This window comes from Ambystoma mexicanum, chromosome 4p, assembly GCF_040938575.1.
Source record: "Ambystoma mexicanum isolate Mex_15411 chromosome 4p, UKY_AmexF1_1, whole genome shotgun sequence".
NCBI lineage: Eukaryota > Metazoa > Chordata > Amphibia > Caudata > Ambystomatidae > Ambystoma > Ambystoma mexicanum.
Window position 1 is genome coordinate 396,479,570 of NC_090927.1, and position 25,362 is coordinate 396,504,931.

Below are 25,362 nucleotides of genomic sequence, written 5' to 3' on the forward strand. Positions count from 1 at the left end.
TACAGCCGGAAATTAGACCCAGTGATGAGGGGACACTATGGTTCGGACCAGGCACTGGCTGCTGACACATTCGCAGTAGACAAGTCAGCAAGTATTACCATGGGGTGCAACACCACTCTTTATCTGGAGCATGCTCTCTTCGCAATACTGGAAAGACTCAAAAGTACATTGACAATGCAGAGTGCTCCATGGTATGAGGTGCTACTGTCAAATCCAGCCCTCAAGAAAGTGAGGTGCTGACTTGTCACCGCAGCATCTTTCATCTCCGAGCCCATAGAGGATGAGGACTATGTGCACGACTGCACTGCCAACATAGAAAACTATGATGTCATCTCAAAGGTACAGGAGAATGCATTCAAGGGTGGAGATGTACTTTAAATTGATGGGTTGTCAACAATTGACCAGACAACAGAGGAAAGACATACTGGGACAGCAGTAGTGAGATTAAAGGATGACGGGATGAGCAAGGTGTTGACCAGCGCACGTTTACCGTCTCATTTTTCAGCATAGGCTGCGGAGCTTGTAGCTTTAATATTGTCACTGGAACATAGCGAAAGCAAAGAAGTGATGGTACATTCAGATTCATCTTACAGGACATCCACAGAGCATTCTGGTGTTTCAGGTCCGCTGATGGATTACTGGTGCAGTACGATATCCTATTGGGGAGACTGATAGAGGCACTCCAATTCCCACTGCGCATGGCAGTGGCGAAGTGCCAGACCCACATGAGGTGGAAGCATCCCATCTCTAGGGGCAATGAGGCAGCAGAGGCAGAAGCAAAATGCCCCACTTATTTTGGGGACATTTTGGAAATGGGCCCCTCATCCCCAGTTTCCAACTATGTACGAACGATGGGGTTGAAAGAAGGGTATAACACACTACCAGTGATGCAAATTATGGAATTGCAGGGAGCTGCACCCAAGGACGGAAAGGAATCGTGGCTAAGGAGGGGATGTATGGTATCTCCGATAGATGCCTTATGGTGGCAAAATAACACAGGGAAAGTGGTAATGCCATTTTCATTATTGTACACTGCTATGACACTGTTACACAATCCTACCCATATGGGGAAGGAGGTGCTTGAAGTTCATATTGGAGAAAACTGGTTCTGTCCTAATTTGGCAGAACATGTGACAGAATTCATGGAAAATGACCTTGTATGTAAACAATTTACAGCAGGTCATACACTAAGGGTTGTGAGAGGAGCCATACCTTGCCCAATTGGTCCATTCCAACACCTTCAAGTCGGTTATGCAGACATGCTCCAAGTATGCCAGGGCTACCGCTACCTGATAGTGGTTGCATGCCCATTTTCCTGATGGAGCAAAGCTGCCCCCTGTTCCCATCCTAATGCCATTAGAGTGGCAACATTCCTGGTTCATGATATTTTCCTATGATGGGCGTGTGTGACGTCCTGTGGTCTGACAATGGTCCTCTCTTTGCCAATGAGATGTTTCACCAAATCACAAATTGTTGGGAATACAACACAAGTTCTCTATCACCCGCAAGCAAATGGATGTGTGAGCACCTCAATGCGCTGCTCAAGGAAGGCATAGCCAAAATAAAAAAGAAACTTAACAAAAGTTGGCTGCATTGTCTACCTTTAGTTTTATTCACATTGAGTATTAAAGTAGGGTCCGACCACCATTTAACCCAACATGAGGTGGAACCGGACAGTGCATGAGACTTCCCCATGATCCTCCCACTAGGGCGTTTGGACAAGAAATGTATGAATACACCACTTCCTTGATAGCTAGTGCCTCTTTTATTTCTCGCCAACTGCAGACACAACGGGAGAGGCCCAAAGCAAATGAACAAAGCAACAACCCAGAGATAAACAAAGAACATCTGAAACCTCCACCACTTTATCACAGGTAACATGTGATGTTAAGAGATTTCGCACGCAGGTGGTACAAGCCCCAGTTTACAGGACCATACACAGTGGAGCAGGTCACAGATCGTGTAATGAAATTTGCGAGATAAGAAGGCTTGGAATTACCTTGGGGACGTTAAGCCCTGTCAAGCGGCATCCTCTCCTAGCACCAACAACTAAAGGGCCAACGATCCACAAACTGAAGAACAGAACAATCACTTCAAAACACTTCAGCCCAGCAGGGGCCAACCTGCAATTACTCGTTCCAGAGCAAGAGAGACATGGAAATAACTTCCTACACATCCAGAGTGAGAGAACGCTGTATGTTTATTATTTTTGTTCCCGCACACTGACAGCATTCATCGTGAAAGTCGTGACTGTTATTATTGCATTGTCTGAAGCATCCCCATGGTCCACATCCTGCAACGTTCCAAGGCCACTTTGTCCAATTTGTTAGGAGATCAAACAGCAATAGAAGATGCCATCCTATTGTATTTTGCTGTGTTTTCCTGGCCTATTTAGCCCAAACGTACCCACAATTGAATAGTGGAAACCCGTCTGTGCTTGCCGTACTTCATGATCCTAGAATACGCACAGTTTGTAACAATTATTTCTCCTTTCACTGACCCATCATCAAGTTCGTGGGGCTTGAATTAATAAAATACTAATAACAATAACGTCTTTTCTAGTGCATTTCAGACAGTCAACAGACATTTTCAAAACTATACAAGATTCTGAAGAGGAGTAAGTAACAGTGATATTATAAAAAGACTGCTCATTGTGTCCAGTGTATTATTCTCGTTTGGTATTTTTGTTCTTATTTTTTGGCGATTGTCTTTTGTTATAAAGTATACAGCAGTAGCCCCTTCTAACACAATCCCAACATCGGCAGGAGAAACTACCATATCAGAGGTAAGCACTGTAAGTACAGTAAGAGGAGGTAGACACAGTGCTGATGTAGACATGGGAGGGGTGGATCTCTATCTCACTGATACTGCTTGAGTATCTAATAACATGTGGTACAAGCACATGACTAAAGTAGGCAAACAAACTACTGGGGAAAGCTGCCATGTCTGCAGAGTCATCCCCTATGCCAGGAGTGCCTCAAGAATGTTTGTGGCAACTGAAATACCAGCAGCCAGATCAAAATGCTTTATGGAACTGTATATTACCCGAGGAAGATTCCAAGGGAGGACGGCAACATTGAAATGGATGTCCAAGACAACATTTCCATATGAAGATAGCTATATCAAAATGCTTGACATGATGGACAATTATTGGAAGAAAGATGAGGCTATACAATACATAAATGACAGCACACAAAAAGGAGAGACAAAAACGATAACACTGAAGGAATTACCATGTCCTAAGAAGGCACCCAAGGAAATAACAGGAGAACCAGGATGCTGGGAACGACCACAGAGGCTTGTGTATGTCCAAGTATACACAGCTGAAGGATGGAAAGAAGTTGTAGTAGGGAGTAAAGCACAAACACTCCTAACAGTTCCACCAGTAAACACAATACAGGCAGAAAGTGACAAATGCCTAAAAGAATGGGATGTGAGTGCAAAGTTACTGACCTGGGTGGAAAATGAAGCTGGACCAATGCCCATAATACCACTGAAGAAATCAGCATTATGTTTCCAGAATGGTGGAGCAGTAAAGGTTGGAGAAAACAAAGACTGCAAACAAACAGTGAAGCGTCCAGGCATGAAGGTTGGGCTGGCAGTATTAATGGGTCATTATTGGGCATGCAGGTCTAAGGCATTTGAAAAGTTGCCACACAACTGGGAAGGAGTATGCTCACTAGTGCACATCAATACGCCAGCACTAGTGGTCCCACAAAAAGACAGGTTGCCGGTCCAGTAACAGCGGTACTGGTTAGCTTGCCTGTAACGTTGTTACCGTACCGGCAAACTACGAGTTCTGCTCGTGGGTGCCTTACCGCCCACCAGGTGTTACCTGGCAGGCGGACCGGCACCCGCGAGCAGACCATGTCAGATGCGCCGTCACCATTCACAAATGGTGCCGGTGCATCTGATCTCTCTGTTCCCATTGAGCCCTATCGGGCTCAAATAGGAATGGGGAGTAATTATTACCGCACCCAGCAAAGGGGAATTACCAGGTCAGCTGGGGCTAGAATGCCCCAGTAATCCCCATTGCCGGGTGCCAGTAATTTGATGACTTCGGCGGCACGGCTACCGCCTCAGTCATAATGAGGCCCATTAAAACAGAGGACTTCCCTAAGATGGATGATGCCAGAAAGAAGAGGAGGTCATTAGGAGTGAGTAGAGTGAAGAGGCAGAACTACTAGTCAACAGCATAGGAAGCTTCTCTGGATGACATACCACCTCAATGCCGACTGTTCAGTAGGACAGAAATGTTCTTTATGTCAGTAGTTCCAGCTGTACAGATATACACAAATGCAAATTGGCTCCAGATAATGAGGTGGGAGCTGATGCAGACAGTAAACTCAACTGTAAACGGCTTCAACCCCATAAAGGAAGAGCTCTGATCAGTAAGGTCCATGGCCCTCCAGAACAGATATGTTCTAGACCTGCTCACAGCAATGGAAGGAAGAGTTTGCGCCAAGATCGGTTCTTCTTGCTGCATGTTCCTGCCAGCAAATGACGAAGCAAACGGAACTCTAACTGAACTGGTTACCAGATTATTGAAAAATGCATGCCAAGATGGAGGAGGAAGAAAAAAGTGCAGGAAAAGATGAAAGCTGGCTGTCATATATATTCTCATGGATACCCACATGGATGTAAGGTGGACTAAAGGTACTATTAGCTGCACTGATACTAACATTGTGGACATTATGTGTGATAAGAATATGCATAATACAATGACAATATTAGTAGACAATAATGGCGAGGAAGACACGATAGTAGAAACTCAAAATACAGTAAGGATAAAGATAAAGGAGTGTCCACTGTTCCTGACTGAAATGATAGTATACAATGATCCCAACGACGACAAGAAATATTGGGCTAAATGGGTGTTGTGCAACCTAGAAACAGAGTTCTGTTACATGATATGGAGTTTGGATGACCGTGCAAATTGCTATGGACATCTTGGAGGAGTAACGAAGATATGGCTGCCAAGAGCTAGGGTGAATAGGCCTTAGAACAAGGAACGAAGACATGCAGACTCTGCAGCATGAAGCATGGGGCCAGTGCTCGCAGCAAAGGACAAAGACGAATGGAAAATTCCTGACTCCAGGTGCAAGGAGCTACCTGCAAAACAGCAGGCTAAATCCTCACTAATTGCAGACTGAAAAGCCCAGTTTTGTGGTCCTCACCCATGTGATGCAGCTGAGCTGAACAGTAGCTATTTACCCGTGGTGGGAAGAGACGTTGTTCCCAGCGAAGCAGAAAAGAACTGACACATGTGTTGCCCAACAAACATTGCAGGTTACAGGCACTCTCTCAGGCTAGGTGGATATATCAGTGGCAACAATTGGGACACAGTCTTTCTCATCACCTTGAGAAGGTACATGGAGCGATGAGAACAGAGAAGGGTCCAGGCTTGAGGAGACACGTTCCAGCCAATCAGGGAACACAAATCCTAGGGTGGAGGGTAACTGACAAGGTCCAATGGTAGGCCCACAACCTAGCAACAATGTAATAGATGGTTTTTGGGGAAGTGTCAAGGGAGACCACCTGACCTGGAAGGGCCAGTTAGCTAACACCTATAGGTGCCTTCTAAAGGCACTACCACCCCAGCCCCCCAGTAGAATGGGCTTGTAGGTTTTTGGAGAATGGTTCTAAGTTGTTACACAATTTGCTAACAGAAACCCCTGACATGGGCTCAGGAGCTGTGATTGTTGGAGATTTTTTGCTTTCCTCTATGATCCCTATCTGTTATGGAAAATAAAGGACAGTTCTACCTTGCCCTTGGTTGAGTCCTCTGTCATTTCATTACCTAGGGCAGGGGTCGGCAACCTTTGGCTCTATAGGTGTTTTGAACTACAACTCCCATCATCCCTAACCAGCATAGTGAATAGTCAGATATCATGGGAACTGTAGTCCAGAACATTGGGAGAGCCAAAGGTTGAAGACCCCTGACCTAGGGGGTGGTTTGTTGGACCTGGGCACTCTGCTGAATGTTAACTGTGTAGCGCGAACCTCAGTCGGGAATCCTCTGTAAACAAGGGCAGTCGCGCACCAGTCGCTCACACTCGTACAAGCAATGCCGAAAACTGAATGCAGACCGGAGTATTAAACCGTCATTACATTGTAGTTAACCTTCAACAACATTAGCTAAAACCTTGTTTCACAAAATCTGCTTTGTTTCATTGAGATGAGGGATAACTCACTAGTGAATTCATAAATCATGACATGAGCCAAAAAGTATTGAATCATGTTTCTTAAATACTTGCTGCCAATCATGTATTGGATACAACACCTGTAAGAAAGGTGGACTGATGAGCCAACACCTCTAAAACCGAGCAGGGATCCACACCCGGTTAGTGTCTACTTTCAGCTTTCTGAAGTAAAATATAATGAGTATCAGTTTCATTGTATAATATTAACTGTTCATGCCGAGAGTGCACAGAAGTCCATACTAAGAAACGTAGCGATGTATATGAACGTATCACCATATTTTTTAATACCTTATTTTTATTACATCATTGTGATACTTCTTTTTTTGTCTTAAACAGTGTTTCTCTTTCTACATGTGTGTGTTCACAGCCTATTGAAACACAGCCATCCTCACCTTGATCCTACTCTGTCTCTTGCTCCCAAGCATGTAAAATTGTACGAGATATGAGTTTTCCCCCGACGTTATTCGGAATACTATCACAAGGAATTTGATTAGGATTTTGGCATTTCTGCTTCTATAAAGTAGTCTTATGTTTCCTGTCTGGAGAAGGTCCTGTGACAATAAAGGTATACAAGGTATACAACGCAGGTTACCATGGGGATCCCAAGAGTCACTAATTCGGCTTTCATGGCACTTTTCAGGATGCATGCTTTAGGGTTTTCGAGTTTGGACTTTGCTTCTGGACATTGTAGTATATATCTACAATGATCTGCAAGCTTTGAGTTGTAGTCAAGATTTGTCTTCTGATTTAGATCCATTTTGGTACTGTGGAAGCCAGCATGCCAGGTTATTTCAAAATACTACATTTACCAGAAGTCCTTACACACAGTTTTTATCTTCAACCTGTGCAGCAAAAGGATGGGTGGAGAAAGCAGATGGGCTGCTGATAGCAGGGTCTAGCCTATTTGATCCCACTTGAGGCAGGTGATCATTTGTAAGCTTTTAAAAGCCCCGCTTTAGGATATAATATGATAAGTCATTCATAACACGCCTGTACACAAGACAAGGAGGGGGCAGAAGGAGGACAAAACAACAATCTTACTAGGCCTTGTGTCATTCAGATTGCCCAAGTGCAGTGAAGAGAAAGGGGAGAAATGCCGGGGGGCGGGGACCGAGAAGTTCAGGTAACTAAATAAGTGCTGCCGGAGGGTGGCACATAAGTGCAGAGAAACAGGGACTGTAGGATGCAGACCCTTAAGTGCTGTGGAAGCCTGGAGGCAGTGGAAGGGAAACTGGACATGCAGGAGCCTGGGCCCGAGTTCAGTGGGTTGCCAGGTGACCAATGTATGGAGCAGTGTAAAGATGCCGGAGGGGGGTGTCTGTACTTCTGCTCTCAATGTGGTAGAGGAGAGGCACAGAGAACCCCAGCCAAGATTCTCTATTATTGGTGCGTGGTCGAGCAACCAAGGCCTAGCTTCTCAGGAGGTGATGCAGGCTGGTTCTTAAGTACAGTGTAGTCCCCAAGCACCCACAAAGGAATGTCCGCACACTGTATCGGTTAAAATACAGTCTTTATATAATTAATATTCAAAGGTATATACAATATCACGATAACGCACTGTGTGCTCGGAAAATCAACAATGGTAAATAAATACAGTTCTAAAGTGGTACCACAACGATTATTAGATCTCATTAAAGTGCATCAACTATACTGTCAAAATGTCACACAGAACAATAAAGAGGAAACCAGCAGTAGAGAGAGGAAGGAAAGCAAGATGGTTGAACAATTGGCAGAATGCTGCCCCCGTATCACTAGACGCAGTGCTGTGTGGAGATCCCCCCCACCTGGGCAACCTGTAAAGCAAAGATGTATCACAAGCCCAGTCCATATATTGTTCACACTAGACTTCCCAATAGTTCGGCAACCCCAAAGTACCTGGCGTTGTAGCATTCCTCGTCGGGGAATCAACGGCCCTTCTTGAGAGCCCTCCCTGTAAGGCAGGAGTCACGGGTCATTGAACGTCCGACGGAGAACAGGTCGAGTTACAACGGTGAAGTGGCCGAATCGTTCCTTGCGGTGCTCGTTGACGGGGAAGCGTAAACGTCCTGCAAGGAAGAGGCGTGCGGGGCACCTTGGTGTCAATAGTTCTGGACCGCAAAGAGTTTGAGGAACTGTGGCCCAGCAAGGGCATCAAGTCGTCGGCGTCTCTGTGGTCCTTGGGTGGCGGGAAACCCACCGGTGGATGCTCCTCGGCGCGTCAACGGTCAGGCCTTCTCCAGCCTTCTCCAGCGGGATAAGACGGCAGCGATGCGGACTAGAGCGTCCTTGGATCAATGAAGTTCTTAGGCAAACGGGAGCACGGCGGCTCCGGTGTCCGCTTCTTCTTGGAATTCCACAGCAGTCCCCGTATCGAGTCGGCAGCCTGTCAAAGGTCTGTCTACCAGGGAGCTTAGACAAAGATCAGCTGGTGCACAATGGTCCCTCGTAGCTTGGGAAGAGGGTGCCTTTCCAGGTCCTCTCTGGGTCAGTCCTTGGAGGCACAGCAGCTTTTAGATTGTGAAGGAGAGCAACAGCAATTTTTCTCGTCCAGCAGGGCTTCAAGGTTAAGCTTCAGTTACTCCAGTTACTTGTCGTGGTGGACTTCAGCTTCTGAACACGATTCCTAGCAGTGAGAGGTCCCCAGATATACTGTTGATCTCCCATTCATTCCGCTCGGTCATACTCAAGCATCCAATCATGACTAATGGCATTCAGGCAGGCAGCCAATCAGGCACATGGTGCATTCAGGCCATTCACTTCTCTCCTGACACTCACAACAAGTTATGTGTATTGGGACAAGTACCGAGCCATTCAACACTACACACTGCATTCATACCGGTTTCGGGCAGGGCTGGCTCAGTCATTGTGTCAAACACCAGATACTAGACACCCACAACATAGAATGCATACTCGTCACACACTCCATTTACCCAGGTTCCACCCACAGGCGTACCCACAACATACAGTCGTTGGGAAGGCTCCAGCCAGTCTGGTCAGCACTTCCCCACACTACCATATATGGAACTTCCACCCAACAGACAGTTAGGGGAAAGGGCATCCCAAAATGGAGGACGCTCAGGGCACCAGCCAATTCAGCACGGAGCTGCCACCAGCCTGTACCCTGCTCTGTGGGTCACACACAGGTGCCCAAAAACATACACTAGGGGCACAAGGTTGCACCTCTACCCATGGGTGCCATAAGGGTATCCCATGAGTTTGTTCACCAAAACCAAAGGAGAGAGCTGCACCGCCAGGAGTCCCACATGAACTCCTGCGCGGAAAACACGACAGAACACACGATAAAAAGCAGTAAAGGACAAGAATACGGAGGCCCTGTCCCTCCGATGCATTTCCAGCATCACAAGCAGTCAGGGACATCAGCGGGGGAGAGGAAGAGAGAAAGCAGAACCGAAAAGAAAGTTCTTTAGGTGCTTCCGGAACCGGAGGTGGTTCTGTTCAAGTTTGAGAGAGGCAGAGAGGCTGTTTTCAGAGGGAGGCCCCAGCCAAAGAAAGAGATCTATCCCCACTCTCTGCTTAGAGAAGCGTCCAACCCTTAGAGAGTTGGAGGTGGATGAGCGGAGAGCTTGAGTAGGAAGATGTTTAGGTAGAGAAAGCTGGGGGTAGTGTGGTCCTAGGCCCCAGAAAGCTGTGTGGACAATGCAAAGGGTCTTGGGCTTGATCCTTGCAGCCAGAGGGAGCCAGTGAAGATATTTGAGAGCTGTAGAGATACGATTGCTGGGCTTCAGGCCAAGGACAAGTCTAGCAGTCCTTTTCTGAATAAGTTGTAAAGATCGAAGAGTAGAGACAGGCAGATTTAGAAAGAGGTTGATGCAATAGTCCAGCATAGAGAGGACCAGAGCTATGGAGACAGTGAGTTCTGGGGGAAATTTGAGGAGATGTAGCTGACAGTGTGACTTCTTAGAGACATCAGAGATGTGAGCAGAGAAGGAGAGGGTGGAGTCAAGGATGACATCAAGATTCTTAGCCTAGCAGGAAGAGGGCCCAGGGTGGGTGGCCAGAGAGAGAGAGAGAGAGAGAGAGGAAAGGAGGGAGCAGGTGTCCCGATGAGGAGGATCTCAGTCTAACTGTCATTAAGGCAGAGATCATTGGTGGGACGCCATTCATGAATTGCGGCCAGACAATCTGGTATGAGAGAAGGCACAGAGGTGGCTGAGGGGAGCCTGAAGGAGAGCTGGGTGTCATCCGCATAAGACTGAAATTTAGAGGAGAATGTAGCGATGCGGTGGGCAACCTCTTGCCAGGTATTGGTTGAAAGCCAGGGAGAAAGGTTAGACCCCTGGGGTACACCACAAGTAGAGAGAGAGATGAAAGAGAGGAAAGACCCAAGTTGGACCTCGGAGGGTCGGTCAGTGAGAAAGGAGGTCAACCAGGTCAGGGCCTGACCAGTGATACCCAGGTTGCTGTGAAGGTGATTGAGCAAGATGGCATGGTTTACCATGTCGAAAGCAGAGGATAGATTGAGGAGAATGAGGACAGAAGGAAAGTTCGAGACAAGAGTAGAGAGCAAGTCTTCAAGAGTGTAGTTTCCGTGCTTCTGGCAGCTCTGAAGCCAGACTGGTGTTTGTGAAGACAACCAACAGATTCAGTATGCAAAGTAAGCTGGGGGATGGCCAGCTTTTCCAGGAGTTTTCCCTGTAAACTAGTGATAGAGATCGGGTGATAGTTAGCCAGAGAGGAAGGATCAGCAGAGAGCTTCTTTAGAAGGGGTGTACAAGGGAGTGTTGAAGGGGTGAGGAAAAGGAAATCAACCAAGGCTGGAGCATGGGTGTCGATATGGTCCTTGATGGTTCTAGTTGAGCAGGGGAGAACCTGCTTTGATGATACTTTCATAGATCAGACTTGTCTAGCAACATTGACAGGGGTGAACAGAGGAAAGGAGGAGAAAGAAGGAGGAGAAATGGCTGAAGAGGGGCCAGGGGTGGTAGAGCAGGAGGAAGAGGAGGTAGAGGAAGAGAGAGTGGACAGGATGTCCTGGGTTTTAGTGGTGAAGTGAGAAGCCAGGGCCATGGAGAGGCAACAAGATTGGCCAGCTCCTTGCTGATTTTGAAAAGTTCGGCTGAGTTGTTAGATGCCGCAGAGATGCAGGCCTGAATTCAGGCTCTCTTCTTAGGGAGGACAGAGAGTCTGTACTGACTTTAGGGCAGGCAGCAGGTCAGTTTGTCAGGGGGTCCATTTGATGCCCTCCACTTCCTCTCTGCCAACCTACACTTGCATTTAAGGGTGGCGAGGCTGGAATCGTACCATGACTTGCACTTGAATGTGGGCTTCAAACGGATCCTCGTGACAGGGGCAAGGACATAGAGAGTGGTAGAGATAGAGAGGTGTATGTTGGAGAGGGCTATGTCATAGTGTGACTCAGCCAAAGGTGTAGGAGGCGGAGAGAAAGTAGCTGACAAAGCCTCAACTGACACACCCTTCATGGGCCAGACGACCGAGAAGGTAGGTGACAGTGCTGCACTTGGCTTGACCTGAGGGGTAGAGAGAAAGAGTTGGGAGGAAAGGGGAAGTGGTCACTCCAAGAGAGAGGAGTGGTGCAAGGGTTAGAGAAGGGGAGTTTTTAAGAGATCATAATATGCAGGGTGTGCCCTGCAGAATGAGTCGGGCCACAGGGAAGAATATAGAGAGAGAGAGAGTCACATAGGTTGAGAAAGAGCCCGAAGAGGGGGAAGTAGCATACAGATGGATGTTCAGGTCTCAGAGGAAGATAAGTTGAGAGGTAGAGGCAAGGAGGGAGGAGGCGAGGTCAGCCCACTCAGAGAGGAAGAGGACGAGATGGCAAGGCGGCCTGGTCACAGTGAGAGAGATGCCAGGAGCAATAGAGTACCTGCAGACAAGGCATTCAAAGGAGGAGTAGTCCTGCATTGGAATGACAGAAACAGGGATCCACTCTGGGAAAATCAAGGCTACACCCCACCAGGATGGTTGATTCTGGGTTCAGAGAGGATCTTGTAGCCATTGGGAAGGAGAGTGTCAAAACTTGTGACAGAGCTGGCAGTGAACCAAGTCTCGATGACCTAGTATATCCAAATCCAGCTCATCCAGGAGAAGCCAGATGTCAGAGGAATGTTACACAGTGGCTGAGAGTTGAGAGTAGTGATGTTTAACAGGTTGCCACCTTTGCAGGACTTTCGTGGAGAGGTACAGGCCAGAGGTATACCCTGCGTAAGTGTTGAAAGTGCCAGAGGATGGGCAAAGGAGGAAGGAGGAGATGGCAGGGTAGTCAGAGAGGAAGAAGGTGGTGGAGGAAGGAAGCAGCAGCCTGTCCAAGGAAGCATCAGAGGGTGCCGCAGAGGTTGGGAGGAAGGAGGAGGCAGAGGATCCAGAGAAGGGTAAGTAGCAATAGAGGAGAAGAAAGGAAGTTGATAAGGCATGGGAAACATCTATCAAAAGCAGGAGATTGGCCTGAGGGCCCTGGACCAAGACAGTGCCATTTGAGTAGAAATTAATTATGGTCTTAGAGAAGAGGAAGGGGGCCAGGAAGGCCTCCCACTGGGTGCCATCATTAATGGGAGAAGAGGAAAAATTAGAGAGAACACAGACCGTATGGGGGGTCCATAGGCCTGGAGATGGAATGAAAAAGAGGATGTTGGTAAGGGTCTGCCTGGAGGAAGCACGGGTGTAGGTATCAGCGATATGAAGGCCTGGTTCGGAGACCAGGATTTCCCTTTTGAGCTTCTTCCTGCCAGACTTAGAAAGAGGGATAGGATAGTCGGTAGAATAGCAGTTAGAGAAGATAGGTGAGACAAAGAGCACCATAGAGGGTGCGGGCGGAAGGGGGGGTGAGAGGGGAGCCCAAGCAGGCGGAGGGTGGAGTAGCACCAGGGGCAGACAGGAGGGAGGGGAGTGCAACACGGAACAAGAAACAACAGACCTACAAAATCAGATGCAATACAGTACCATCAACAAAGCACAATACACAACAAGGAAACATAGAAGTAAAGAATGCAGGCTCTGCAATGTAATGCCAATCCCGTAGAGAACAACACAATGTCAATACAGTAGAGAAAATAAGCAGCAGTGTCAAAGAACAGTACAGAAACCCAACCCACTAAGGCACAGTTCACAACTGAGGAACCTAGAAGTAGAGGAATGCAGGCAATGCAAAGGTACACAACGCAAGGTGTTGACAAAACAATAGGTTAGATAGTGAAGGGGTCAGAGATGCGAGAGGAAGGTAGGGAAATACTGGGAGGGGAAGCGTGGACAGGATGCGGGGGCCTACGATGCGAGGGAGAGCACACAGCCTAAATTGCAAGAGAGCACACATGGCCCAGGTTGTGAGGGAGCACAAACGGCCTACGTTGCGAAGGAGCGCATGCGGCCTAAGTTGCAATGAAGTGCACATAGGCAGGGGAGAAAGCGAGTAGGAGGGGGGGTAAGAGTTCCGGTTGCAGGGGAACGCGCGTGCGGGGGGAGAAGGGCACAAAGTGTTAGGGAGAATGCTCAAGAATTCACTAATTTCCCTTACCTTTTGAAACCCCTAGTAACTTTGCTGGATTTCTAGGATTTTAATTTTTACCTGGAAAGAGTGTGAGCCTTTTTTCCCACTCTTTCATGTATTTTGATGTGTGTTTTACTTTTCTGTTCTTTGGATATGGAGTTTTAAAACAACTCCATAGGCATCATCTTTTTCTTGTGTGTCACACAGCACCTTCAATGCAGTGGCACAGGGATGTCTTTCAAACTTCCCAAGGTTTAAATACCTTCTCTGGGACTGACTACTGTCTCCCAGAGCATGTAAATTTAAATTGACTTTAATAGTCTTTTTAAATTTACAGACCCAGCACACGCTATCTTCCTATAGAGTGCTGGAGTGGGTGCCTAGCATCCCCTGAGTCTAAAGACTCATGTAACAGTCGAATGCTACCCTTTTCTGATGGAAATGGCTGGTGGCAGTGGTTTTAAACAAACTACCATGATTTTTCACGACCGTGAACACTGGTAGCTAAAGATCAAGTCAGCCATGTTTTTCAATATGGCGCCCAAGACCTATCTGTAAAAAGAGACTCTGGTCCTCTTTTCTCACTGTTTCTTTTAGGACAGGTCCTTCTTGTGTTCAACTCTGCGTGCCAAACCAGGTTTGGTCCCTTTGTTCGTTGGCCTTTGGCGGGCTTCAGTGCTGAAGCTCTCCTCTGGCGCCTGAGTGTCTGGGGTGGACAGGATGTGAGGGAGGTGCCCAAAACTCCCTGTGCTTAGTCTCCTAGGAGACCTGAATGCACTCTGGCATGATTGGCCGGCTGGCGGTCCAGCAAGGACAGCCACCCTGCTGTGTGAGTGACAGCCAGGCTGGAATGAATGGGGGAAAACTGTTTAAAAGCATGTCTCTGGGACTTGGAAAGCAGAGTCGACCACTGGAACAAGAGAACCGAAGACGAGCTGAAGGAAGACAACTGCTGCAACTCATGGTCCACTTGTGAAGCCCTGCTGCAGGTCTGAATTGCCTGAAACTCCATCAACAGAGAAGCCCTTCAAGGTTAACTTCTTCCCTTGAGTTTGGTGGGAAAAACCAACTCGCAAGACACCTGGACACTGTCCCTATACTGGTTGAATTTTCTTCAGAGTGCTGTTGAAAACCGGATAGCCAATGGAAAGGATACCAGTTTGTGTTCTTTAAGGCACTCACACCTTAAACTGACGTTTTGCCAAGCTTGTGGCCTCTTCCCTGGGCAGTGCAGGAACCTACCGACGTTCTGCTTCTTGTCCCCACGATGGAAGCTTAGGAACAGCGAGATCTTCAGGAACTGCCAGGAACAACTGCCTCAGCTACAGCTCTTCTTCATTTCAAAGGTACTGTGCAGATGTGGTGCAGAAATCCGTTCGGCCGCTGTGAAAGTTTGTGAAACTTTCCCAACTTTGACGGCTTGTCCTTCCTTAAACCAACATCTAACTTTTCGTCTGACCAACTACTTCTAAAACCGTGGCAAAGACGTAACCGTTTACTATCAGAACTGTGCTATCCTATGCAAGACTCTGAACCATTGACTTTGGCCCAGGCCTATTGAATTGAATTGCTGATTGTAGTGAATTGAAACTATTTTCCCTACCTCTGAAAGTATTTGTGCTTTGATTCCTCTTAACCTCGTCTTTTTACCTCTTTTTAAAGTAACTGAAGTGCCATTTTGCTCCCACTTCAGTGGAACTGAACTTGTTCAGAAACTGATTGGTTGTGTATTGTAGTATATTAGATTGTGATATTGAGCTGCTCTTACTAGTGGAATGTTTTCCAAATGACTGTGTAAATAAATGTATATTCTTTTACAAAGAAACCTTGACTAAGTGTTAATTTGAATCACTCTGATTGCTAGTCCTTTTTGTAACCCCTTGTAGTGCTCACTTTACTCTTGAGATAAGTCTGGCTGCTCAGCCACTGCTACCACATTACTGTGTAGTACAGGCTTGTACCAAAGGTGAAATTGTACTTGCACTTGTAGTCTTAATTGTGTGTAGTGTTCCCAAAGGGTACTGCACATGATTCTGCCTAACACTGGTGTACAGTGGTGAGGATAAAGTATAGTTGTTACATTTAGAGTGCTACTCTTACCTTTGTTCAAATAACCTTCACACGGCTAAGCACCACTAGAGAAGCATTTGTTTTTATCATGTCTGATATGTATAGCTACAGACAGGAGACCCTAGTCACATTAACAGTTGATCAATTGAGAGAAATGTGTAAAGCTAGGAATCTCACTTTAAAAGGTAAAAAGGTTGAACTGATAGAAAAGTTTTTGGAATACCAAATGTTGGGGAAATATTTCATAATACTGTGTAATTTTACATCCAGTTGTACACCCCAAACATTTTGCTGCTGTTTAGACACCATAGACTGACTTTGCCAGAGAAGCCAGCTTTCAGCTGCACTCCTCTGGGCTTTCGCTCACTTTTTATGGGGAAAGTGACATGCCCTTAAGACGGTTAGTACTGGGAGACCTTGTTTCCCTTTGTCCTTTTCCAATGTTGCAACTTTTGTGCAACATGTAACAAATACACAATGTACCTTACAGTACAGTGTACTTGGGTCTCATAGTCTATTATAAAGACCATAGATACTCTCGATGGACTTTTTGTGAGATATGCAGATGTGTCATGGACAAGGCTGGTGGCAGCTATCTTTTTGCATTATTTGTAACCCTTTTCTGCCATGTTAACCGCATTAACCGCGTTTGGCACGAATAGGTGGCCTGGCTCCAAAATGGCATGCCACAAGGTTCTTTGTCCTGTCCTTTGGCCATCTTGCCCCTTTGCCTTCCCCAGGTCGAGCCGACCCAGGTCAGTCCTTATTTGGTCATGCATTTTCCCTTGAAACGCAATGCTTTCGCGGGCTTCTGCATGCCTTGTGTGTGTGCCTCCAGGATGTGGGCTGGGGTTTCTGTCCCCAATACACATCCTGGATGCCAAAGAGTCTGGAGTGCCATGAATGACTGGGACCACCGTGGTCCGTGATTGGTCCATGAATGTGTGTGTTTGTGAGCAGATCTCCCATTGGGTCCTCTTCGTTTTGGCGCAAAGGGAACTTTGGATAAGAGGAGGCCAAAAGCACCCCTACCATGTCGATTTCTTGAGTTCTCACTGAACGAAGGATAGGATCCAAGTATCCTGAAACTACAAAGCTGAGTCGAGGAACCGCTGGTGACCCGCTGGAAGGTTTGGCACCCTGAGCCCGCTGTCGTCCCATGGGACCCCTCTGCATCTGATCGTCCCAGAAGGTCTGGGAAGATGCTTCGACCCATTAGAATAGTGGGACCAACTATTCTCTGCACCTTCATCAAACCCTGCAAGTAAGCTTTCTCAGAAGTGTCCCTGTGCCAACCAGTGGGTTGACCAGCTTACCCAGTTGCTTTGCTCTGTCACCACCGCCGTTTTGAGGAGGCCCTCGAAACTTGGTTTACTGCTAGCTCTGTGTCCACGGCACCCTTACACCGTATTTTGTACACTTAGCATTCCCAGGTCTGAAGTGAGACAAGTGCGCCAGGAACGGCAACACTAACCGGTGACCCGTAGTGCCAGGGCCCCTTTTTACGCATGAGTGGCACCAGAGGGTCCCTCTCCTTTCCACTGCTAGTGCGAACTAGCGACTCCATCCCGCACTCTGGAACTGCCTCTGCCTTCAAGTGGAGGTCCACCCTGAATAGTGGTAACGTATTCTTCATCACCTCACCCACCTTCCCAAGCTGCTAGAGACCCCTGAAGAGACCCTGTTTTGCCCATTGGAACAACCGTGTGCGCCTGCACTACATGTACTATTGAGCATAAGGCTCCTTTCTCCTTAGGGTTTGGACTGCCTCTTAGTTAGGTCTGTTGTCGATGTTCAAGGGGCCTAAAGACTATCTGCACTGCCCATTTTCTCCCCATCTAGGCTGTGGAAATATTTCGTGCAGTTAACCCTTTGGACCCCAATGGTCTTGTACATATCTTGTATTGATTGTGTTGTGTTGGTTTACTTAGTATTGTTGTGATTCTTTTGCTATGGTCTGAGTTACAAAGGCCTTGTAATAAATGTGTTTAATTTTTTGATATAACACCTGTCTGGGATTAATTTGTAAGTGTCCTTGCTGTGTGTGCTCATTGAGATCTTTCAGTCACCCTCATCCCTCCTGAGACTTACAAGGTAATTCATGGATTAATTGCGCCGAAAAAAACGGGATTTGTGCGCTATTCTGACCGCAAATCCCCATTTGTTAAACAGGGATTTGCGGGCAGAATGGCGCACAAATCCTGTTTTTTTCTGCGCAAATAATCCATGAATTACCCCCTTAGTCTTCACCGCCTGCCATAGCTACCTTGATTGGTCTGGCTTGTCCAGAGGTTACCCTGTTCCAAGAAACTAGGCTGGCCTTCTGAACATCTGCCCACCAGGTCAGAGTTCAGAAATCTGTCTTAACACCAAAGTCTGAGGAGTGGGTCTGAAACACCTAACCCTGCAGCAAATGTGGAATATGATGAGGTTGATAATGTTTCAGAGTCCAACTCAAATGTTATGGATGAGTTAGATGAGGCAGAAGAGTCTCAAAATGTAGGCCCTGTTTTACCTGTACCTGCTCATAGGCCTCAACCTTTGACCACAGGGACCCTATCAGGTCCAACACTAAGTCCTGAATTTGTCTCTCTGGAAAGAATGAGACTTGAGTTAGAAATTAAAAGAATCCAAGCCCAAACTGAAAGTAAGCATCAAGAACTTAAACTCAGAAAAATGGAGTTGAATCATGCACTTGAAATGAAAAAGTTGTCTCTTGAGAATGGTTCTCTCCCAGAGTCTTCTAGGTCTTCCAGTCCCAAGAGGCCTTGCATGCCCAAAGATGCAGTAAGTATGTATGAGGTTACGCTTGATATTTTGGATTGGCTGCATCATGGGATTCAGAACATTACAGGGAATCAGTTGATTCCTTCGCTCTTTTCTAGGCTACCCCCTGTTGCATCTGATGTAATGGAAATGGGCGAAGTAGATAGAATGGAGTATGAAAGTGTGAAACTAGGTTTGCTAGCTAGGTTTGGGAAAACCCCTTCCCAGTATCTTAAGAGGTTTAGAACCCTCAAAAAGCATGATGTTACCCCTTGGCCTACCTGGGCGTGTGAATGTTTGAAAAACTTAGATGGTTGGGTTCAGGGTTACAGAGGTAACTCTTACGAAGGTATGAGCAATCTGTTTATGTTGGAGTCTATTCATTATACCTGCTCTCCTCAGCTGAGCCAGCACTTGGCTGACTCTAAGGAAATTGATCCAAAGAAGTTAGAAAGGGCTGCTGACTTGTGGGTTGCCAACAGCTCTACTCACAAGGATTCTGGGGCAACTCAGACGAAGGATGAGGGGAAGAAGCACAAGAAAGACAACAAATAGAATCTAATACCTCCACTCCAAAAGAGGGCCACAAACAACGCAAGGGTAAGCCCAGGGAAAACCGAATCAGGCTAGTGTACCTCCTGGTGTTAAACCAGAAGGAGGTCAGAACAAACCCCCATTCATAAAGACATTTGGAAAATGTTATGCTTGTAGGTCAACTGACCATGTGAAAGGGGATCCCAGATGTAAGGGTAATCCTTCAGGGATCAACACTGTCTCCTTAGCCTTCTCCCCGAGGATGAAGTACCACTGGCAAGTGGAAACTTTCACTTACTAGCTGAGGAACCCATGAACGTCTCAACCAGTGTTTCTTTAGTATCCCTGGGTCTGTGGGACCAACAGAACTTAGATGTCTACAATTCTATTCCAGACAATACTAAAGAGTATTACAAAGACAGTGTTCTTGTGAATGGTCAGGAGACCCCTGCCATCAAAGACACCGGGACCAGCATTACTGTAGTTGATGAATCTTTTTTCAAGGTAGAGGATGTTGCTAAGGCACCCACATACCTCACTACGCTTGCTGGAGGCCCTGTCCAAATGCTTCCACAGTTAACAGCTCTCATCTAGTGCAATGACATGACTGTCAAGACACTTGTAAGTGTGCCGAGTGAAGTATCTGGGAGTGTCCTGTTGGGGAATGACTTAAAAACTCTTGGAGTTGTATCAAGCACCCCTAGGCCTCCCAGCAAAAGGAAACAGGAGCAGACTAGGAAGGCCAGAGAGAGTACCTTAAAGGGCTCTCCAGGGTAACTTATAGAGGGAACTATAACCCCTAGTCCACAGGACTTACTGACTGCAATTTCTAAGAAGAAAGAGGAAAAAGGGAAACCTAAAGCCTCAGGAAGAAACCAGCCAGAACTCCTGTGCTACCTACAAGGACATCCCCGAAAGGACTGTCCAAAGTCACACCTATGACTCCTCCACCAGCTGAGTATGAGTGTGTGGAACAACCTAGTGTGGTTGAATCAGCTGCTGAGGAATCAGAGCTGGAAGAGGACCAGGCTCCTTTTGGAGATCTGGATCCTGCAGACCATCCTGGGCTGCAGTCATTACTGGCAGAAGGTGACCCTGTAGGGCAGACTTCAGCAGAGGTCAAATACAGTGTCCTACTCTTGAAGGTCTTCGCCAACAGGTAGCTTCGCAGCTGGATGGGCAAGAGCCAGGGAAGCAAAGGTTATACTGGGAGGATGGCCTCTTCTACAGTGAACCAACTGAGTCTGTCCCAGGGGACTACAGGAGACTTGTAGTGCCCCTAGAAAGCAGACTCCAGTTCCTACAGGTAGCCCATGAGATACCTTTGGCTGGTCACTTGAGTTTTAAGAAGACCAAGGAAAGGCTCTCCTTATATTTCTACTGGCCCAAGTTGGGGTCTGATATAGATAAGTTCTGTAGGCGCTGTCACACTTGCCAAACCTCTGTCAAGAGTGGAGCCAAGAATGTGACACCCTTGGTGCTGCTCCCAGTGGTGGGAGTCCCTTTTGAGAGGGTAGAATCGACATTGTTGGTCCCTTAGACCCTCCAACCTCGTCAGGATACAGGATTATCCTGGTTGTAGTAGACCATGCTACTAGGTATCCTGAAGCAATACCTATGAGAAATGTTACAGCTCAGGCTGTTGCTAAGGCCCTACTTGGTATTTTTACCAGGGTAGGTTTTCCTAAGGAAGTTATCTCCGACAGGGGATCCAATTTTATGTCCCACTACATTCAGGCCATGTGGAAGAACTGCGGAGTAACTTACAAGTTTTCAACTGCCTACCATCCACAGACTAATGGATTGGTAGAGAGATTTAACCGAGCAATGAAGAGCATGATCGGTGCTTTAGAAGAACCCCTTAGTAGAAAGTGGGACCTTCTACCGCCATGCCTTCTGTTTGCCTATAGAGAAGTCCCTCAGGAGGGAGTTGGATTTAGTCCCTTTGAGCTTCTCTATGGCCATCCAGTTAGAGGCCCCTTGGCCCTGATTAAGGAGGTGTTGGAGAGTGCTCCTTCCCCCAAGCCAGTGAGAGTCACTGACTATGTGATAGTTCTCTGGAGGAGAATGTCACACATGATGGCAGAAGCATCAGATAACTTGAAAGCAGGGCAAGGCTCGGGTGAAGCATTGGCATGTCCAGAAGGCCAACATGGTTGAGCTTACTCAAGACCAGCAAGTTCTAGTTATGGTTACTACAAGGCAGAGGGCCTTAAAGGGCATGTTTATACTACCCTTCAAGGTTGTGGGAAAACTTGGAGAGGTCATCTATCTGTTGAAGTTAGGTAATCCTAAGGAGGCTCCCAGAGTCTTTCACACCAACCGTCTAAAAGCTTATGTCTCAAGACCAGAAGTAGGAGCTTTACTTCTAGCTTCAGCTCAAGAGGAGGAGGAGAGTGAACCTCTACCTGACCTACTCAGAGGACAGCCTTTAGATGAAAAGATAGAAGGAGTCCATCTCTCTTCTAATTGAACAACAGGAGGAGTGCAAGTTTCTGTTGAATCAGTTTGCCTCCCTGTTTTCACTATCACCAGGCTTGACCCCTTGGGGCCAGCATGATATTCTCACTGGAGACTGTTTACCTGTTAAAAGCAGAGGTTACACGATGTCAGATCAAGTAAGAACCCACATAAAGGAGGAGGTTAACAAGATGCTTGATCTCGGGGTAATAGAGACATCTACAAGTCCATGGTCTAGTCCATTTGTACTAGTGTCAAAGGCAGGATCCAAAAGTTGATATTCTGTGTGGACTATAGAGCTCTTAATGCAGTCACTAAGACTGATTCCCATCATTTACCCAGGACAGATGAACTGGGGGACAAACTTGGTTTAGCCAAGTACCTCAGTACATTTGATCTCACTTCAGGCTATTGGCAAATAGCACTGACAGACCATGCCAAGGCGAAAATTGCATTCTCAACCCCAGCAGGCCTCTACCAGTGTAAGGTAATGCCTTTTTGACTAAAGAATGCACCTGCAACATTCCAAAGGATGGTTAATCAAGTTCTGAATGAGATGGAGGACTTCTGCATAGCATACTTGGATGACATTGCAATGTTCAGAACTACTTGGAAAGAACATGTTGACCACTAGGATATGTTTTGCAGGCTCTTGAGCAGGCCCATCTGACCATAAAGGCGAGTAAGTGTCAAATTGGTCAGAGTAAAGTGGTCTACTTTGGAAATGAGATAGGAGGAGGTGAAATCAGGCCATTGCCTAGCAAAGTACAAGCTATACAAAACTTGGCCACCACAGTGGTCAAAGTGGGCAGGAGCGGTTGAGAGCGATGCTCCTCTACTTCTTTTAATTAAGTTTTACTGTTCCTATACTTTTATTTTGAAAAGAAATTTTTCCAGAATGGTTTCATTTTGAAATAAAAGTGTAGGAAGAAGTTGAAACTTGCACTTTCAGTGGAGTGCATTGAGCATTCCCTTAAACAGCAGGTGCATGTGTTTTGGGGCTTGTATTGTGCGTGGGAGGGTGCGTGGCAATGTGGTTTGTGGGGGGCTGTGCAGACCAGTAGGGAACATAGTTCCACTACTTCTTTCCGTACACTTCGACCACTGGCCACCCCTACTGCTGAAACCCAAGTGAGAGCCTTCGTAGGCCTCACTGGTTACTATAGGAACTTCATAGAGAAATATGGGACCAGAGCTTTTCCCTTGAATGTGATCTCCTCTCCCAAATTCCCTAAAAAAGTCAGGTGGAATGAGTAGTGCACTCAAGCATTTGAAGGCCCAAAGAGAGCCCTTTGTCAAGCTCCAGCCCTAAGGGCTACTGACTATAACCAAACCTTCATTGTGCAGACAGATGCTTCAAATGCAGGTATAGGGGCAGTTCTGAGTCAGCTGGATGAGAAAGGTAGGGAGCACCTCATTTGCTTCATCAGCAGGAAGCTGAAGGAACTCGAGACAAGGTGGGCAACCATTGAATGTGAGTGCTTTGCTATTGTGTGGTCACTGAAGAAGTTTAGACCATCCTTGTATGGATCTACTTTTGTGATTCAGACTTACCACCAACCCTGAGGCTCTCCTCTGGCACCTGAGTGTCTGGGGTGGACAGGATGTGAGGGAGGTGCCGGAAACTCCCTGTGCTTAGTCTCCTAGGAGACCTGAATGCACTCTGGCATGACTGGCTGCCTGTCTGTCTGGCAAGGACAGCCACTCTGCTGTGTGGGTGACAGCCAGGCTGGAATGAATAGGGGAAAACTGTTTAAAAGCAGGTCTCTGGGACTTGGAAAGCAGAGTCGACCACTGGAACGAGAGAACCGAAGACAAGCAGAAGGAAGACGACTGCTGCAACCAAGGGTGGACTGGAAGCCAAAAGAGGCCCTGGAAATAATGTTCAAAGTGGCCCCATATTACACATTTTCAGCAAACCCAACCCTTTTCCTATGAGAACATTCGGAAATACCACACAAAAGAGGCCCATGGAGCAGAGGCCTACCGGAAAATCTCCAGAGTTCCCTATTTGCCAGTCCACCCCTAGGCCAAACCCTACCAACTTTCCAGAGTCCCCACCCTGTTTCCTTGGTTTCTATATAGGGTTGGCTTTTAAGGCAACGCTCGGTCTTGGATAGACCAGTCATGTGCCAGGTATCATTCCTAAGCTACTGACACTGCCCCAGCCTAACCTTTCAGAAGCATTTGCCTGTTGTAAAGTATATCTAAGCTGGCTAAAGCGCCTTCCGGCAGAGCATGAGGATTTTGGTCTGCAGGTGATAGGTTCCAATCTTGGTGAAGTGGTTGGGTTGCTTTTTCTGCCTACTGTGGAGATGTATATTTAAGCTGCTGGTCACATGTATGAATGCCGGCTAAGCTGATGGCCTCCCACGTTGCCATGGCTCCATGCTAAAAAATTGCACACATGACATTGCTAGGGGATTCCAATATTTACTCTACTTTTGCCTCTTTTCCCTATACTCAGAACGAGAGTGTAAATCGGGGTCAGTTGTACTATGTACCGTTGTAACTATGTATTTGGAAGATGTGCTATGAAAATCCACCAGTGGATTCCATTTTTCACGTTTTTAGTTTGGTCAGTCAGGTAAGTGCCACCTATAAGCCGAAAAGAATGCATTAGAGCACAGGTAGGCAGGAGATGGCATGTGAGAAGTGGCACAGCTTGTGGGTGTTGCTTGGTTATTTATCCACCCATTGACTGCCCATGGTCAATGTAATCCCTATAGCAATTCCCATCCAGTACCTGGCCCTCTCTGCCCAAAACACATCCTCCTGAGGTCTCTTTGAGCTCGCTCTATTAAGCATTATCAGCCACCATTAGGGTGCCAGGGTTATTTCTAAGCAGTTTGCTGAGAGTTCATTGCTTACTTCCAGCTGTAAATGGCTACTGGTGTAATACAAATGCCTAAACCAAGTATGCCCGAAGCCACTTGATGCATATGTCTTCCATGGACTGAATCCTTTTAAAAACAAGCAAATACATCGCCAACAGTTTTGGCTTGAGATATTAGATAGGCTTTTGCAAGGCACTGCCATCATATGCCCAGGCCATCACTCCTTTTTTCCCTCAGAAAATTGTTCCAGCACCGCTGGAAAGAAAAATAACACGGATCCCCCAAAAAACATTAAAACCACACCAAAAGTACCCCATAAACTGGGACATACATCCACTCTGGGACTTGTAAATGATAAAACGTAACCGCCGTGCAAGCATCCGCTTCAGGAAGCTACTGTAACACTGGTAATCCCCCATAAGAACGAATGGGAAAACAACGAGGCCGAAAAGATCGAGTTATTTTGATTGAATTTGTTTTTAAAATAGATGGGGGGTGGGCTAAGAGTATAAATGAAGGTAGGGGGGAACTAGTGGGGCTGGAGGTGTCTTCCCCCACCCCGCCTTATTATAAAAAAGTGCACAACCCCCAATTTCTTTCTGCAATTCGACCAAAAAAAACTCAGTCTTTTCTGAGACTGAGGTTATTTTTTCCCCAGTCTTTTCACGTAGATCCGTAACACTATGTCACAGCTGGGGCATCGGACGTGAAGCGGGCATGTGATGGGGATTAGCAATGACTTGGGGCACACCTCTTGACAGAAGCATTAGAGGGACCCCTGCTCCTCCTGCTGAAAGCTCAGTTCCAGCAGACTATTTTTAGAAGCCATTGGAGTTGTCTAAGTAAGAGAGCGTTGTGAATAATGCTTTTGAAAGCATGTTTCGTTTCCCTTCTGCTTGGTACATAGCGTGTGTGGCGTTGCCCCGTGAGGGAGACGCGCACGCGGCGGCGTGACGTTGCACGTCGCCGCGTGCGTCTTAAATAAACGGGGCGTTCCCGGCCGCGTCAGAGCGACCGGGGAGCCCGAAGCACACAGACGTGTCTGGTCTGA